Source organism: Sorex fumeus, unplaced genomic scaffold (assembly GCF_029834395.1).
Source record: "Sorex fumeus unplaced genomic scaffold, SorFum_2.1 ptg000003l, whole genome shotgun sequence".
Classification (NCBI taxonomy): Eukaryota; Metazoa; Chordata; class Mammalia; order Eulipotyphla; family Soricidae; genus Sorex; species Sorex fumeus.
The window spans coordinates 31,481,024-31,501,050 of record NW_026606060.1 but is presented as its reverse complement, the minus strand read 5'-3'; the positions used below and the strand labels follow the sequence as shown (position 1 = coordinate 31,501,050).

Genomic DNA, 20,027 nt, shown 5'->3' with positions numbered 1-20,027 from the left:
ACACACACACTCACTCACTCACTCAGCACGCGACTTCTCACAACCGCCTCAGCAAGTGAGGTTATCATCAGTGCCATTGTAGTGAGAGACTGAGAGACAAAGTAGCTTCTCCACAGCACCCCAGAGAAGTGCTGGAGCAAGATGGGTCCCCATCACCATTGGCCTCCCTGAAATGACTCTGGGTACCCAGACTGCTGCTTCATGGACTCCTTCTGATCAAGCCAGACCCAACAGGAGTGGCAGTCCCTCCACAGGAGTGCGGGACCAGGGGGTTTCAGGGCACCTTCAGAGGGCTTGGAGAAGTAGAGCAGCAGGCAGGGTGCAAGTTCCACACAGGGCTTTCCCCAGATGCATCCTCTCAGAGCACAGGGACAACGATGGACAGAGCAGATGTCCCAGCAGTGCCTGGCCCCCAAGCTGAGAGGCAAAGGCCTTCAAGTTGGAGCCAGATAATGTGACTCTGGAGAGGAGGGGAGGGAGGGGAGGGGAGGGGAGAGCAGGGGAGGGAATCCCAGGATGGAGTGCTGTGTCTGGGCTGGAGGGCGATGGGCAGGAGACACAACCAGTAGCTGGTGGCAGGTCCTGTGAATGTTCCTCTCCACCTTACACCTCATGCCGGCCAAAAGGCAGCTTCTCCAGAGACGCTGCCCTGCTCAGTCTCTCTTCTCAGGCTTCTTCCAGAACTTGCGCATCTCTAGAAAAATCTTGACCAGGGACAGGAGGATGGGCACAGCCATGGGCAGAAAGAGCGGGATGTAGATAGCAAACTTCTGGTCATCGGGGAAATAGAGGAGGTGGAGGAGTGAGGGTCGAAAAAAGCTCGTTCTGAGGACGTCACGGCTTCCTGGCTGGAGGTGAAGGCAGAAACCAGGCGCCCTGAGGCCAGCTCTTCGGCCGCCCTCTGGACGGCGGCCACAGCCCGGTACACCTCCGAGGCCACATCGTTCTTGATGACAATGTTGCTGATCTTTCCCAGAAGCTGGGCCATGGAAGTGAGAGTGGACGTGGCCGTGGCCAGGTTCTCCACGGTCCGCGCCCACAGCAGCCGGTCCACCTCCCAGGTCATCAGCCCTCCACTCAGAGGCCCGAGAAACAGGCAGTTTGGGGGCATTTGCGGCTGGGGAATTCCAAAGAGCAGCCACAGTTGCGCCAGGAACACCTCCATCACAGGCACCATGTCCACCTCCAGCTTAACTGGCAGCTCCGAGCCATTGTAGGCTTTGGGCCTGGCAAGCCACCCTGCTGTATTCGATATGCCAAACACAGTAACAACAAAGTCTCCAGTGGAGATGTTACTGGGCCTGCTCGAGCAAAAAATCTATGAACAACGGGAGGGCCTTTACCTTTACCTTTACCTTACCACTGACAGCTTTGCAGCATACTTCCAATATACATATTGATATGTACCTATATATCAAACTTCAAAAAAAATCATAAGGAAATTCAGACTCAGAAGAAACTACATCAGTATTCAATAACATATATTTGGAATGTTCGCTTGAATCTCTTTCTTTTTACACTATAAATATGTGTCTATTAGGAAAAAAAGATTTTTTTCTTTTTGAGATAGATTACTATTTTTTTAGTGAGAAGATGACATAGAGGTAAATATCTTTTCTCATGATTTCCCTAATGCTAAAGCACAAGTTAACCATTTAATAGCCTATATAATCCTTATTCTAAAGTGAATTCACACACCATTACCTCAATATATTTACTATTTTTATAAAGTTATAGAAATTCTAAAAATAAACATAGGTATGGTATTTGTTATAAAGGGTTCCCACAATTTGGATGAAAATTTTGGTATTTCCCTTGACTTATGAGATTGAATTGTCTGAAGAGAGGACTGTCCTAGCGTGTATATCTGTTCCTCAATATTTCATTTTGTACTGAAAATCTTGGATTGAAGATGTTGTTCAGTAACAGAACACCTTAAATGTATGAGATTTAGTTTTGATCCCCAGCACTACACACATATCACTGTCACTGTCACTGTCACTGGACTCCCATTGTTCATTGATTTGCTAGAGCAGGCCCAGTAACGTTTCCGTTGTGAGACTTGTTGCTACTGTGTTTGGCATATCGAATACATCATGGGGAGCTTGCCAGGCTTTGCCGTGAGGGCACGATACTCTCAGTAGCTTGCTGAGCTCTCTGAGAGGGACAGAGGAACTGAACCTGGAAGGCAAATGCCCTACCATTGTGCTATCACTCCAGCCCTCATACACACACAAATTAGAAATATGTTATTTCTAATAAAGAAATAATTAGAAATATGTTACTAAAATCTAGAATAAACATATAACTTAAATGTATACTGAAACACTGATTCAAACCAGAAAAATCAATTTATTTTCTTATATAAATATAATTTACTAGATCAATAATATACATAATTATCTTACATGTGATGATATCACATAAATATTTTGTCACTAGAAAAAAATATTTATAACTTTTCCAATGACTGTATTGCCTTGAATATATGTAATATACTTAGCAAGAAACAAAAGGAAGCAAAAACCTTTTTTTCACAGTTGTGTTATGAAAGTTCTTGGTATTTTCTTCTCCTAGTAGAAATTGAAGTAATTTTTTTTCAAAACTAAAATATTATGTAATATTAAGTGTGCCTAACTTGAAAATGCGACACATGCATTCTTCTTATTAACCAGAATTTCTTCTTTTGCCTTTTGTTTTTCATACTAGCATAAATTTTCTAGACAAAGTTAAACAATCCACTTTAATCAAAGATCAATGGTTAACACCAGACCTAACATTAAAGAGTGAGAATCAATTGTTCATAAAACATTGGAAACTAGAGTCCATGATTTATTTCAATTTGCTGCTAACAAATGTTTGTGATAGAGGCAGTAAAACATAATTACAGTTCTTGCAACTCTTTTTGATTTTGGCAAGATATTGAAAGCAGATTATTCTTTCTTTTCTTCACTGTTTGGGTCTTACCCAGCGTTGCACAGGGGTTACTCCTGGTTCACGCACGCAGGAATAACTCCTGGTGGTGCTTGGGGGACCATATGGAATATGGAATCAAACCCTGGTCAGCCGAATTCAAGGCAAAGGCCCTACCTGCTGTGCTATTGCTCCAGAACCAGAAAGCAGATTATTCTTTAAAAAAACTTTTTCTTCAGTCCTGGAGAGAGATAATAGAGCAGGTAAGGTGCTTGTCTTGCATGCAACCAATTCACTGAGCCCTGCAAGGAGTAATATCTGTGCACAGATTAAACCCTGAGTTCCACAGGTGTGATTTTCCCTATTTTTTCAGATATTTCTCTTAAATTCGGTAGAAATAAACACTAAAATCCTAATAATGATACTGTAACAGACAATTATTAAAATTAAAATGACATTGTAATGATCCTCTCTGATTAAAGCATTATATGTGTTAACTACAATGGTAGTATCAGTGACTAATTAAGAGATGGGGACAACTGCCATAGAATCACTGTATCACTGTTATCCTGTTGTTCATAGATTTCCTCAAGCAGGCACCAGTAACGTCTCTTTCGTCCTTGCCATGAGATTTTAGAAAGTGCCACATTTGAGGCTCTTTCAGGGTCAGGAGAAAGAAACCCATCATTGTTACCGGTTTTTGGCACACTGAATATGCCACGGAGAGTCTGCCAGACTCTGCCTTGTGGGCAGGATACTCTCAGCAGCCTGCCAGGTTCTCCAGAGCAAGAACTAGGTAATAAGATATCTCGCAGCCGAGCACTTCTGGGAGCTGGGTTTTATAGTCTCTGGGTCTTGGCCGTTGATGGGATTACATGGCGCAGGGGGCAGTTGTTTGGTGTAACGCCTACATACTGGAAGATGGGGGATCTGGGTGGAGGATGTCCAGTTCCATTTAGAGCAGGCTTGGAGATCTACGCCCTGGGTCCTGCACACCTGGGTTCCTCTGCCGGTTCCTTCATGCGTGAGGCTCGTCCGAACTTGTGGAGAGTGATCTTAAGCGTGGCTGTGGCTGGAGCCAGAGGTCTTCAGAATACTAAGTTATTAATTAAAGCAGCAGCCTGCTAGCAAAGGCACTAAGTGACACAAGAAGGCAAGGACTAATAAGAACCTGGCTGAATCAGGAGTAAGCCCTGAGTATCACTGGGTCTGGCTCCCAAACCAAAACTAAACAAAACCTTGCTCTACTGAGAGGGCCCATTTAAACTAAAGTAACATGTAGGCTTGCTAATACAGCTCTGAAATATTTCATATACTGTACTTCATATTTACTTCATATCCACTGCACTATCATACCAATCTGCCAAGTCTTATCTTATGCCTTATTTAATTGGTTTGTACCCCTCCTCATTTTTCACTGCCAATTGAATAGCTTGGTAAAAAGTGTTGTAAATGTGAGACTATGAATTAGAACTTGATGCTGCCTAAGTTAAAACGGTCCCTCTAAATTTTAGGACTCCCACAAATAGAAGATGCACAAGAACTATTATGGGAGTGTGGAACTTCAGTGAACATTTCAATTGAATGTACTGCAAACACCATAAATAAAGAGAATGACCTTGGCAAACACATGTGGGAAGTCCCTGGCAAACACCATGACCAAATGTGCAAGCACTACAACCATGTGCATTTGTGACCCCAGTTCATGTGAATTACATAAAGGAAGGAAAAGGGTAAAATTATGACAATACACTTTTCCCTATAATATTTTTTGAAGATGGATAAGTCAGCATCAAGTTGTTCCTTCATTCTTCAATAAGTAACAATATGGCTGAACAGATCCAACTAGCTTAAAACAGTTCTAGATATTATACATAATACTAAATACATAAACTGTTGTTCAAAATTTAGTTGTCATTCTTCCTAAGATAGAATGCAGTCTTTATTCTTGGTAGCTGTGTATTCAGTTTAAAAATCAATATGGTTCAAGGCCAGAGAGACAGCATAGTGATAGTGTGTTTTTCTTTCTCAGGGATAAGCCAGATTCAACTCCTGACATCCCATATGGTTCCCTGTGCCTGCTAGGAGTGACTCCTACATGTAGATCCAGGAGTAGCTCCTGAGCACTACAAAATATGGCCCTCAAACAAACAAACAAAACTCAACTAATTATACTAGTAGAGAAGGAAAGGGATATTAGGGGATTTTTACTAACATCTATTGTAATATGTATTTAAGACATCTATTGTAATATGATCTCTATGCTATCCTCTGAAAACTATTTATTATTATTTCTTATTTATTTTGGAGATGTTACTGGGCCCACTCGAGCAAATCGATGAACAACGGGAGGACCATGATTAACTCCTGTGATTAACCCTGATTTATTTATTTTTATTGAGTCATCATTATATGATACAATGGAAGTCATTGTTACACAGCTGCAAAACTATGACACCAATCCTTCCATTTGGGTTTCACCATTATCCCAGTAACCCTTCCCTCTCCCCAACCCCAATCCCCGCCCCAGGCCTTTCAGTTCTCTCTTAATTACCCACTTAATTTCTCAATGTCAAGATATTAGCATATGGCTGACTCAGGTTTGAGGTTCAGCAATCCAGAATTAATCTCTGGACACAGACTCAATAGTAAGTCTGAGCACAACCAGGTATGGCCACATTCCCCAGTCACCCTCCTCCCCACACTGTAGCACTGTCCTCCCGTTGTTCATCGATTTGCTCTAGCAGACCCAGTACACATATCAACTGAGAGACTTCTTGTTACTGTGTTTGGCATATCAAATACATCACGGGGAGTTTGCCAGGCTTTGCCATGCAGGCGAGATACTCTCGGTAACTTGCGGGGCTCTCTGAGAGGGGCAGAGGAATCGAACTTGGGTCTGACAGGTCGGCTGTGTGCAAGGCAAACGTCCTATAGCTGTGCTATCGCTCCAGCCCAAATAAAAGTTAAAAAAAAAAAGAAATGAAGTTCCTACTACTGAGAGAGCCAGGCTCTCGGCTCTCCCATACCCAAGCCTAGAAAGAACCCAGATGCCCAATGCTTGGCTATTCCCATAACCAAGCCCCAAAAGCAGCTCAACGCGTTTCCAGTGGAAACACGTTTTCAAAGTAAAAATCTCTCTGATGCTGGTGAATTAATATTCCTTATTGATGTCAAGCCAGAGAGATCCCATCCTCAAAAAAAAAAAAGAACGAAAGAAAGAAAGAAAGAAAGAAAGAAAGAAAGAAAGAAAGAAAGAAAGAAAACAAGTTATAAATGAACTTTTAGTTTTTTAGGTACTTATCAAATGTATAATGAAGTCAACTTGGTGATATGCTATTTATCCCTTCATATTTCGATGTCAGTTAGCCACTCTTTTCAAGACAATCATAACTCTTTACTGTCTGAGAGAGGGATCATCATCATCAAAACCTCTAATTGGTTTTCATGATGAATCTTCTAATAAATTCTAAATAAAGCAGGTGTAGTTGTCTTAATTAGAATTACAATTGTAATTGTACAATTCAGGTATTATTTAGATTGAGTTTCTTCCAAGAACTTCTTACTGTTCTTCTAACTTCTTATATACATTAGGACCTGAAGGATCTGGCTGCCCCAACTTTTTTATCAATTCTCATAATTCTGTCACCTGGCCTACTTGATTATAGTAATTCTAACACTTGCTCATTTCAATACATTCATTAAATTCACCTTAGAGCTTTTTCACATTCTTATGCTTAAGAATGTTCATTCTTTTTCTGGAGTTCTGGGATCATGACTATTTTGCCCAGGATATTTTGTTTTTAAGTCAAATCAGGCAGGCACATATGAGTATATTTGTTGTTGGAAATAAACTTGAATATGACTTTCACAGCAAGTGTAAAGTATCTAGATGTGAGGCTCATAGGCATTTGGATCTGCAAAAATTTATGAGTCACACAAAAGAGCTTTTGGCTTTTCTCTTAAATCAGTGAACTCTCACTAAAATACTTGAATCAGGAGATTGAATAAAACTTAATTTTAGAAGGATTAATAATTTTAGTAAAACCAAGGAGTAATTTACATTACCAAGGGAGTTTAACATTAATAGCAATAACTAGAATAACAGTAATTCATATGATTTATCAACAAGTATGTAATATATATATATTGTCTCTAACTTTTAATGATCATGATAGTAATTTGTATTGGTTTTCTTATTTCATTACCTACTTCATTATATTATAATTCCTAAACAATTTTTAACCACACATATCTTCTTCTTAGAAAAAAATTTATTTTAGCTCAAAGAGAAATATATCAGCAAAAATGTTAGACAGAAACACCAATTCATACACCCATAAAATGTTGCTTTTAGATGAATAAGAAACTTTGTCAAATTATTTAAAAATAGAAAAAATATTGCTTTATACAAGAATAAAACTTTAATTTGTGTATTTTGACATAATAAGTTTACGAAATATTTAGATTTGAACATCTTAATATGGATACTATCTTTTTAAATACTATAATATTAATTTTGTTTTGTGAGGTAACTTTTTAGTTTATTATAATTTAGTTTATTTAGCTAATTTTATATCCCTGAGGCATTTATACTAGAAAGAAAAGAATAATAGAAACAAAAATAGTAACACATATGATTAGGGGAAAAAATGACCAATAAATTTGTGATGAATAATTGCTGGCCTAAATAAATTTTGCTCAAGTATAAACTTTTATAATTTTAAAACCTCACTTTAGAAACTTCAAATTAAAAATATTTGTCATTCTGAACATTTTAAATTGCTTTTCTAAATCATAAGATCTATTCTGAAAATTTTGCACAAGAGCAGCAGAATAATATTTACAGTAAATTAGTTCTCTTAAAAACATACATTTTTATATTTGTTGATACTTTTTTCTAGGCATTGGTATATGAGTTTTTCTATATATAGTTTAAAATTTGCAACAACATGAAGTAAAAAGTACAGTTTCCATTTTACAGGTAAGAAATCCAGTTACTTCTCTAACAAAGACAAATTGTCTTGGGTCAATGGAGGACAGATGTTTAGCTGTGAAAAGAGACTGGAAATATACCCAGTGTAGTTTTCAACGTTGCAGTTTGTGGAAGTCAGAAATAGCATTATCATTAATAACTATTGTCCATTGTATCTACTTAAGGAAATTACATCTTCTCTCTGTAGATTTAAATAACTACAAATGATGAGGCAAATGAGTAGAACTGGAATTTTGGCACAGGTCTCTCTAATTCCATAGTTTATGCTATTTTTCTACTATTTGTATATATTATTGATCTAATTATATTATCTTAATATTTGCATTTAAAATCTAATCTTTAATACCTCTGGAAGTGACTACATTTGGAAAGAGTTTTCAAAAAGGTAATCAAGTTAAAATGAGGCTATTAAGATAAGCCAAATCCAAACTGTGGAATTGTTATCCGTATAAGAAAAGAAATTAGGGTTTAAAGAGAGGACTCAGGGGCAAGGTGTAAAGAATAAAAGATCATATGAAGATGTAGCAAGACATTAGCTACCCACAAGCCAAAAAGAGGGCCAGCGTGAGAAATCACACCTGCAGATACACTGATGTTAAACTTACAATCTTCTAAAGTGTAAAAATGTGCATTTCTGATTCAGAGGGTTGGTACAGGTGTTCAGGAGCATGCTTTACCTGTGGTCCACCTGCTTGGTCCTTAGCTTAACCTGGTCCCTGAAATATTTCTAAGCATAGCCCCGCAGGCCTCTGAATACTGTTGCGTATAGCCCTGAGAACACTGAATGCCACTGGGGAGGCCTGGGTAAACAGCAGCACTACCAGGCCCAAACAGGAAAACATTTACTACATCCTGGCAGCCTCCACTTTGAACTGACCACCAGCTGGTTAAGAATCATTGGAGGGGGCTGGAGCAATAACACAGTGGGTACATTGTTTGCCTTGCACATGGCTGACCCGAGTTTGATTCCCAGCATCTCATATGGTCCCCTGAGCATCGCCAGGAGTAATTCCTGAGTGCAGAGTCAGGAGTAACCTCTGTGCATCACTGGGTGTGACCCAAAAAGCAAAAAAAAAAAAAAAAAAAAAAAAAAAAGGAATCACTGGAAATGGCCTCTCAGTTCTCAGAACTTCCCGAGAATACCCAAACAGACAGACAAATACATTTACGTTGTTTAAAACACCATATATATGGTTTAAATACATTTAGGGACCAGAGTACTAGTACAGCAGGTAGTACTCTTGCCTTGCATGAGGCTAATTAGGGTTTGATCTCAGGCACTCCTATAGTCTTCTGAAACCCTTAAGGAGTGATCCCTGAGCACAGAATCAGGAATAAGCCCAAAGCACAGCAAGACACTGGTCACTGAATCATTGTCACTGTCATCCCGTTGTTCATCCATTTCCTCAAGCAGTCACCAGTAATGTCTCCATTCGTCCTAGCCCTGAGATTTTAGCAAGTGCCACATTAGAGGCTCTTTGGGATCAGGGAAATGAGACCCACCATTGTTACTGGGTTTTGGCATATCGAATACACCCCGGGGAACTTGCCATGTTGGCAGGATATACTCAGTAGCCTGCAAGGTTCACTGAGAGTGAGAACTAGACAGTAAGAGGTCATGCAGCCGCAAATGTTTCTGGGAGCTTAGTTTTAGAGTCTCTGGATCTTGATCGTTGATAAGATTACACAGCGCCAGGGGCAGTTGGTGGGTGTAACTGTCTAGCTACTGGAAGATGAGGGATCTGGGTGGAGGAGGCCCAGTCCCCAGCTGAGCAGGCTTGGAGATCTCAGCCCCAGGTCCCGCACACCTGGGTTCCTCTACTGGTTCCTTCATGTGTGAGGCTTGTCTGAGCATGTGGAGAGTGGTCTTAAGCATGGCTGTGGCTTGTTGCAGGGGTCTTCAGCTGCCGAGACTCTGCTCAGGGCAGGGAGGGAAACTCAACCCATCCCCCTCCAAGGGACCCCAGTGAGGACAGCCAGGCAAGCTAAATTAATAAACTAAATAAATAAACCATCTAGTCTATGGTTTAAATAGAGTTAAACAGCACTGCATTTTATTATGGTGGTACTATTAATAACTATCAATATTTTATCCCTTCTAACTTCTAAATTTACAAACTCAGTTAAAATATTTTTCAAACATTAAATACTTAATATTTTATATGGGACAAAAGTAAAAGCTATCCTTAGGTAAGATTTTTTTTAAGAACTTGCATTATTAAATATATAGAAAAGAATTCTACTAATGTTATAAAAACAGATTCTGAATGGCCATGTTGATAAAGGAGGTTTCAAGGTAGTTCCTGTTTATCCCTGAATCTCAAGAGTATTTTCAGGGAGAACCCAGGTAAATTCCCGCCAAGTGATAGATGAGTTGCAGCAAATTATCATACCAACCCATTCTTTTAAAGTTTAAAATTAATTTCTGCCACCTTGGATCTCAAGGAAGCTGTAGAATCTAAATTCGAATTTTAACTCTCTGGGGTTCAAAAAATACGTGAGTAGCCTCCATCTAAAAGATCAAGTTCTTTGTCAGAGTAAGATTCGAGGACAAGATGGAGTGTGAGAGCAGAAAGTTGATTAAAGAGACAGTACACAAATGGGTGTGGGTTTAGGGGCAAATGTTTGTAAGGAATGAGTTAACTAAGGGAGGAAGGGGTATTTACGAAGGCATGGGAAGAGAAGTATAATAGTGATTCTGAAGATGTGTATAAGAACTACATGACTGCTTCCACACTGTATGTGTAATTAATCCTATTTATGCAGCTAGAGAGTATGTAAGTCCATATGTATTTGGAACTTCCTTAGGAAGAAAGTGAAATAGAGTCATAATTCTGCTCTTTGCATCTTCCAGTAACTGATTGAAAGTAACTCTCAAAGTTCTGTCTTTATGAGGAAGTTGATAAACTCAAGGATGACTCTTTTCAGATTTTTCTTCAGAAATATGAAACAGTGTTTTTTGTTTTACATTACTAATTTTCCACACTGAATTTACATTACTAATTTTCCTGACACAAAATTTGTTCCAACCTATATTTCTATAGATTTATTGTGAAATTGCATATATGTCATACATAGAATATTTAATTAGATTTATATATTTGTCATCTACACTAGTATACCTATAGTAACTCCTAAGAAACAAAAATAAGGGAAACTCCAGTATATTTTTATAAATAAAAGTGTTTTAACTCATACAAGTTAAGTGGCTGTAAACAAAATCTGAAACACTATGAAGGTTAACTTTTACTCATACATGTCATTTATATTGCTTTCCTGCCAGTTCCTCTTTGACTTAAAGTTTTGTTCTAATTGTAGCCTAAAAATTCTCACCTTACCGAATATGGCTTAATTGCCTCTTGCAGTTAAGATTAATTACCTATTTAATACCTGCAAAGAAGAACCCCTGCTGCTAAGTTTTATGATTTCTTCTTCCACTATAACATCATACCCTCCTCTGGAGATGTGAATAATTAAACCTTTTACAAACTACCTTATTATACGCTATTTCAACTAATGCTTTGTTTTTCTGTCCTTTTAAATCAAAGTTTATCCTCACTGGAAATTTTTTTTCTAGGGGTGTGCATTGGCCTATGGGCTATTATCTTTGCATTTATTGAAGTAGCTCAAGCCTACTACACTCTAAGCAGTGTTTGTTATTCATTAATGTTGGCCTGCTAAAACAGAATTTTAGAATTTTCCTGGAACATAAAGGTATGTAGCTCATCTGATTTGTGACAAATTTACAACTCAACCTAGGTAACACACATATCTTGTTTCTTACCATTAGGGCATCTCATAAATCTATTTATCTCTCAATAATGACAAAATACGTTGAGATAATCTTTATCAGGTAGTTATAAGGTTTAGTATGCAAAGATATTTGAGACATGAATTCTGAATTTTTTCTATCTTAGTAGATGGCAAAATATGTTGATAAAATATTACTCTGTACACAACCCTGAAGTAATTTTAGTAGTTTATAACTTCAATTATGAAAATGCACCATCAGACCTGCGCTATTTTCTGTGACCCATGCATGATATTTCACTGATACCAGGCAAGAATTAGGTTTTTGGAATATATTACTTGAGATGAAGATAATTATAGCAGAAAAAACTAAGAAAAAGGAAACCAACACTTAAAAGGAATGACTTTGGGAGAAAATAGCAAGAACAAACGGTAGCAGAGAGAAAATTGGAAGAATGCATGCTAGTGAAAGATGATGGCTCAGCCAGGCTATAGGAAACGAAGAAAAATATTGATGATTCTGGTGGTAAAGAGAGATGGGTTAAGATAAAAATGTGAATAAGAATGTAAGATAAAGACTACAAAGACCATAAAAAAAAGTTAGTTTCCCAAAATTTCTTAAACTTTTGTGAATCTGTACTGAAGAGTGGGATATAGTGGTGTGGAAGGGAACTAATTAATTCAATTTTTCATATTAAATCTCTCCCACTGGAAAGAGCATCCAGTGAAAATAGGAAATGGGGTGGAAGGGAAGGGAAGAGGCAGAGGAGAGAGCAACAAGGGGACACAAATAACAAGATTCAAGCTGCAGATTTCAGGCTAGGAACACTTACACTTGACAGAGAAAGATGTAGAAATAAGATTGGGCCATCATACACTGGAGGTGAGCAGACAGAAAGGGTCAGGGCTTAAGATGTTGTACATTGAACTGGCATTGAGGTACAGGGTAAGTGACATTGTGCAACTGTAAAAAGAGAGGCCTAAACATTGGGGAAAAATCAGAAACTTCTTCCAGAATTGTACAATAAACTTTGACTCCTTAAATTTCTTAGTTTTGTATACTCATCATTCATACAGTTCTCAAGAGCCATTAGCTCAGGAACAAATTAATTCTTGTGCTAACAATAATGTCAAAATTGGATACCAGAATTGTAAACTATTAATGAGTCTCAATTTTAAGTTAGTACAATTTTGACATTAATAAAAGTAGATGCCTACTTAAATTTAAGTGAGATAAAAATTCCATTTAGAATAGAATAAATTTACTTAATGACCATGACGATATGCAATAGATTTTTAGGGTGTAAAGTCAAGCCCTTATAGTTTTGCACAGAATCTATATATAATGTTTACATAGTACTTTTGTATCAGATAACCCCATTCTATGTATCAATTAAGTTTTCTCCATGGCAACAGATACCATGTTCTATGTACTTTTCATATTATGTGTGTCTCTAAGAGCTATATGGATTATAAAATTGGAACACTTATTTTACATATGAAATCATTGATATGCAATATGCAATATGCAATAAAGTTAAATGAGAATTTCAGGGCAAGGATGACCATAGCTCGACATTAGGATGTGTGTTATTAACAATTAACCTTTAATTTTCTGTTGTATTTTATAATGTGTAATAAGGCAAAGGAAATGCTGTCTAGTAATTGAGGGCTTTCTGCATATAGTTTCCGTATTTGTAAAGTCCAGTGGTAGTATACTATTCTACTTCTAAGCTTAGAGAGTGTTGTCTCTGAGTTTTGATTTCTCCAGAAGTGCACTGTGAAATAAGGATAGTGATACACTCCAGGGCACTCAACCATAGGACAGAGAAAGGATGATTGATGGTTGCTTACATCTGAAGTCCTGCACAGAATCTGTGGCAACTTCTTGGAGTACCAGGAGCTTACATTTATCAGGTTGCACCCATCACAGTGCTCTCGAGTCACTCCCATTCCTTTGTTTGTCTGTAACCACTTCTATGCTTTCTTCCTCAACCAGTTAATCAGTTTTTCCCTTAATCAGAATCTGTTTATTTGTAAGGTCTCATCCTTCTAGGACACTGAACTTGTAAGTTAATATTGCCTTTCTCCTCTCCTTATGTCTTTTGAATAGTTTACTTTAATGAAATGTTCTTTTTGTATAGATCACGATCATCCTGTTGTTCGTCAATTGCCTCGAGCAGGCACCAGTAATGTCTCCTTCGTCCTAGCCCTGAGATTTTAAAAAGTGCCATATTCAAGGCACTTTCAGGGTTAGGAGAATGAGACCCATCATTGTTACTGGTATTTGGCATATTTGGTATGCCACGGGGAGTTTGCCAGATTCTGCCATGTGGGCAGGTTACATTTGGTAGCCTGCCAGAATGTCCAAAGTAAGAATGAGATGTCGCGCAGCTGCAAATGCTGCGGTGCACTTCCGGGAGCTGGGTTTTATAGTGAAAGAATCCATATTAGGGCATCAAATTTTTGTGTACTTTAGCTAACTTGCAACATTGCTTTCTGTAAAACTGCTTGGCTGCTTTGCACCTGGGGGAGAGGGGACTTGGAAAGTGATTTACTGTCCCTGAAATGTATTGTCTCAGTAAAGCACCCTGCAGATTTGGGTAAAGGATAACTCAGGATGCGGGTGGTTGGGGGAAATTGCCCTTTCCTGGAATGTATTGTCTCACTAAAGCACCCTGCAGACTTGGGTAACTCAAAACGAGGATGGTCAAGGGAGATTACCTAAGGCTTAATGATTCCAGCTATAACCTTGCTTGTGCTGACAATGATGTACGTAAATGCTGATCTTTGAATCTATAGGCTAAGGAGTGAGGAACTTTTAAATGGATTGGTTAAGAAAGTATATGTTGTTACAAATCTATTGGCTATGAAATGCGCGAGCTTTGCTGTAACGGCCAGTGAAGGCCTATATAAGATCCCCTTTGAAGAAGTTCGGGGCTCTCAGCCACTGCCCGTTTTTGGGGTATGCTGCGGAGCCCCAGCATGCTGGTCTAAATAAACCCCGTTTTTACTCCTGCAGGAATTGTGTCTATCTGGTCTCTCCGCGCCTCCCAGGGCTAGGGAACTCCCGATCCCAACAATAGTCTCTGGGTCTTGGCCATTAATGGAATTACATGGTCCTGGGGGTCAGTTGGTGGGTGTGACCCCTGCCTACTGAAAGATGGCACTCGATGGAACCAGGGCAAGTCAGTAAGTTATGTGCTACCCTGGCATCGAGATGGAGCAGGCCAAAGTGCCACGATTCTTAACTATAGGTTAAGAGTTTGATTATAGGGAAATGCTGTCATGATCCAAAAGTAATGACAAGACTAGGACCCTGCTAGCAACAGGAAAGACTATCTGGCCTGGGCACTGTAGTCTGAGATTGAGATGGCCCTAGGAAAGCAATTCTATAAGATTAAGGCATTTCTTACTGTATCCATACAAAATGATTTATATTGTGTATGCTTATATGTTGGTCAGACAAGAAGAGGAGAAACACACCCAGGGAATTTTCTGTTCTAGGGTGGGTTGATCTACTAAATGAGAATCTGTCCTAGAAGCAGCTTTCCTGTGTGTCCTGACTAGCTTGGATGAGACTGAACATTTCTCCCCTTCAACTGTCTTCAGTAAATAATTTCAGTATATTGTAAGAGGCAGCTTCCCTTTTCTCACAGAAACCTAGCTGGTCTTAGAAGTGCAGATCTCAGGTGCTAGCCAGGCCTGAACTTTGGGATGCAGATTCCAAGCTCTAGAAGACTGGTCTTTTGGATGCAAATCCAAGTGCTTGTAGCTTATTAAGGTTTCAGTCTTGGTTTTCTATCTTCTTTCAGGAGGCCAAGATTACTGGCCTGAAGATGTAAAGAAACAATGTATGTTTTGCCACCTCAATGTTCTTTCTGTAACTCCTTTTGATGATATCACTGTCATCAACAAAATTGGTATTTTGCCCTTTAGGGGTACCATGATCTATATAAGGGAGATTTCAGGGCTCTCTAAGAGAATGGGGAACACAGGCTGAGAGAATCTGGGGAACACGTGCTTTAGAGTACCTGGGAAGACGGGGCTGAGAGAACTGAAGAGACAGGTCTGAGAGAATGGGGACAGAAGCTGAGAGAACAGGCAGCATGTGCTTGAGAGATCCTGGGGCCTACATGATGTACATTTCTTCCATGTAATTAATTACTACTAAGACCAACCAGCCTGGCCCTTGTTTCCTTCCTTTGTCTGACCATCGCCATCCACCTCCCTGGAGTGGGGAAATGGCCTGAGACTACCAAATGTGGGCGGCGGGTGAGATTGGGTGAGATAGGCTGCTGGGGTCCCTTTGCTTTCCTTTTGTGTGTGTTTACACAGCAAGTGTCTAAAGCGCAGATCAAATTACTTCTTTAAGGGATATGAGAGGCAGAGTGTTTAGACATTAACCCCTCATTTCTTAAGAAATCTTGAGGGATGTGGGTTTTATTTAGTTATTCAGAGTTAATTTAGAAAAAGCTTGGGGGATGCAGAGTGATAGGACAGCAGGTAGGGCAATTACCTTGCATGTGGCCAACCAGGGTTCAATCCTTGGCACCATTAACAGTCACCAAACTCAGACACAAATGATCCCTGAGCACAGAATCAGTAGTAAGCCCTGAGTATCGCTGTGTGTGACCCAAAACCCAAAAGACAACAACAACAACTAAGCCAACCAAAATGAGGGCACTCGAGTGTCTTTCTTTCTTTCTTTCTTTCTTTCTTTCTTTCTTTCTTCCTTCCTTCCTTCCTTCCTTCCTTCCTTCCTTCCCCCCTCCCCCCTCCCCCTCCCTCCCTCCATCCCTGCTTCTGTCCTTCCTTCCTTCCTTCCTTCCTTCCTTCCTTCCTTCCTTCCTTCCTTCCTTCCTTTCTTCCTTCCTTCCTTCCCTTATTCTCCCTACACTCACATTACTCTAAACAAAACCATTCAAATTCACTGTTCATGTTCTCCTGAAATTCTTTTTTGTGAAAGAAGGTAAATATTCTGGAAAAACCCAGGCAGGGCTTAGGATAAACTTATTTTTCCCACAAAGTGTAGTTTCTTGCTTCAGCATAAGTCCACAGATCTTAGGAACTCAGATGGTGAGAATAAGTTTCTCCACCATATTGATTGAGTGGAATTCAAGTGCAGTTTATGGCTACCACATGGGGCTGATGGGACTCTATCAACCATGCTGTGTAGGCACTCGTGGCATACTTTATCATACCTAACCCTCTGAAGTACTTCTGCAGGTGATGAAGGTATATGGAGAACAAAATTGGTAGCACCCTTCTGTTACAGCTCCTTCCCTTATTCATCAGTTCACTCAACTCACCTACATCACTTGGTCAGATACCTGAGTCAGGAGACTTGCAACATAAAGAGTGAATCACCCATGGAAACTACTTCTTTTTGTGGCAAGCACTATGTCTTTAAGCACTATTCTGAGTTTCAGTAATTTTTGATGGGTTTTTATTGTCTTTGCTTTAGTTCTATTCACTGTTGAACCTTTTGCAATAACCCAACAGAAATACTTGCGTACATATTGTGCAAGGTGACACCTCTAATTGTTGCTCCCTATAACACAAGATGGGCTTCTTTATGTTTGTTAGTAGATATGTTCTAAAACAAAGCTCATTTTCTGCAGTATCATATAGAAACACTTCAAAATATTTCAATAGTGACTGGAGAGAGTACATCAGTTAGAGTCTTGTAAGAGGCCAACCAGAATTTGATGACCAGCATCTTCTATGGTCCCCAGAGCAATAAAGGAGTAATTTCTGACTACAGGGTCAGGAGTAACTCCTGAACATCACTGAGTGTTTACCTCCCCAAAATAAAATTGAGAAACAAATGCTGAAAAAAGAAGGTGGTATCCCTTATCTGTCTTTATTTTTCTCCCATAGACTTCAGTTAAGGCTGTAAAAGCTTGTTGAATATGCACAAGGTAAATGTTCCCATCAAGGGAACTAATTCACTTTTGTAAACTTTCGTCAGTACAGAAATAAATATTCTAACTTTTTTCAGACAAATGAGATTTTCATTCTAATAAAATATTTATAGTTATTTATGAAAAGCCACCTTCTAAGCAGCTGCTGAGCCTGACGGGAAGTCTTCTCGAGCTGTTGTTGTTGCTTCTTAACCAATAGTTGAAGGTAACATCTAGTCCTGGAAGGTAGTCTCATCGTTGGTCAGAGTGAAACTCCAGAGTAATATTTAAACATTCTGTTCTTGTTCCAAGTCCCAGTCAGCCATATGTGTTATTGTTCTTTGAAGCTTTTGCCTGTCAGAAAAGTACAAAGATGCTCTGTTATCTTTTGTAATGTAACAATTCACCTCAAAACTTATCAGCTTAAACTAATGAGAATGTTTGCTGTGGAATCTGCTTTGTGAGTTGGGCTTGATAAGTATTCATGCTTCATTCAACCTCAGTTGGGCATGTTTAAATGCTCTGGGCTTGAATCATCCAAAGCCTCCGTCACTCACAGTCTGGCAAGTTGCTGGTGGTTGTTGGCAGAGAATTCAGATGAGCAATGGCCAGAACACATACATGTGGCTTTTCCAAGGACTGTTTGGCTTCCTCGATATATAATGGCTCACTTCCAAGGACAAGCATTCCAGAAGAGAAATCTCAGCACTCCAGAAGAGACATTTAGTATCATTTCTACCTCATTATATTCATTAGAAGTTAGTCACATAAGGCCAATTTATATTCATGAAGAATTCATCTCTACCTTTGGTTAGGAAAACTTTAAAAATTATTTTGTCATGTTCTGAAACAACCACTATATATGTATATATATAGATATATATGTATATACGTGTGTGTTTGTGTATATATATATCTCCAATGATTACTTAAGTTTTATTTTTCTCATTTGATGTGAACATATTTTAGTTTGTGAATTAATTAGTTTCTTTTTAGCACAACAAATTAGTGCTAACTTTATTGCCTAAAACATTACCATATCTGTAGGTCAGAATTCAGGTATGGCTTAAAAGGAATCTCTCCTTCAGAGTCTCATGAGGCTGAGGTCTAAGTGTTTACTGGGTTGTAATCTCATCTGAAGGCTTGACTCACAATCTGATTTTGGCTTAGGGAGATAACTCAAAGGGCCATGCTGTTTTGTGAGAAAATTTTGTTTTGATGCCCAGCTATCTGGCTCCCTGAGCTGACAATATGTACCCCAGTAGCTCCTAAGCACCTCTGGGTGTGACTAGGAGTAGAGCTGGGAAGCGAATCTGTTTTCAAGTGTCCTTTGGTGGATGTACCATTTCATCATTAAATGGGACACTTCATTAAACACTTCAGTGAAAGACAATGGTCTAACCACTGAAGTGTTTCCACCCAACTTTATTTCCTTCAGCCAAGAGCAATTATTTCAAGAAGAATCCACTTACAAACTCTTAGCATATAAAGCAGGACTGCACAGTGAGCTAGTAAAGATCTGAGTGAAACACTAAAAGTTTCTACCGTATCCCTGGATTGTAATTTGGATGTTCAAGTATTGGTAAATTACAAAAGTAGTATAATTCAAACTGTGTGCAAAAAAATGCATTCAATAGGATCACTATGAACATTAGAACATGGATTTTAGGGACTTCATTAAAAAAAATGAAATCTTTTTACTTTATTTATTTGCCACTAGCTATATATTATGACTCTGCATAGGACTGTTTTCACTTGGGACACCCCATAGAGCCCTCCCCAGCCCAAGGGACTCAGTTCTGGCAGCCGACCTCCACTACCCAATTGCCACCAAGATCCAAGCTGCTTTCTGACACATCATAAGACACTCCCTACACACAATCACAAATCACAAATCATCCTGTTATTCGTCGATTGCCTCGAGCAGGCCCCAGTAACGTCTCCTTCATCCTGGCCCTGAGGTTATATTCAAGGCCCTTTAGGAGAATGAGATCCATCATTGTTACTGGTATTTGGCATATTGGGTACGCCACAGGGAGTTTGCCAGACTCTGCCGTGTGGGCAGGCTACATTCAGTAGCCTGCCAGTTTGTCAAAGTAGGAATGAGATGCCATAATAATCTGGTTTTTATAGTCTCAGAGTCTTGGCCGCTGATGGGATTACACGGCGCCAGGGGGCCAGTTGGTGGGTGTGACCCCCGCCTACTGGAATTTGGAGGATCTGGGTGGAGGATGCTCGATTCCAATCCGAGTAGGCTTGGAGATCTCGGCCCCGGAACCCACGTGGATTTGTCCCTCTGCCGGTACCTTCAGGTGTGCGGAGAGTGGTCTCAGCATGGTGGTGGCTGGTCCTGGAGGTCTTCGGCTGCCGGGAACCTGGTCAGGGCGGGGAGGAGAGCTCAACCGCTCCCCTCCCTACACATGTGTACTCCCTACACATTTTCTATAATTACCCACACCATG

The 20,027-nt window shown here is 39.5% G+C and overlaps 1 pseudogene; it reads right to left on the bottom strand.

Moving 5' to 3' along the window:
• Positions 1 to 600: 600 nt before the first annotated feature.
• Positions 601 to 18,252, bottom strand: LOC130028601 (GPI transamidase component PIG-S-like; annotated as a pseudogene).
• Between the last annotated feature and the right edge of the window lie 1,775 nt (positions 18,253 to 20,027).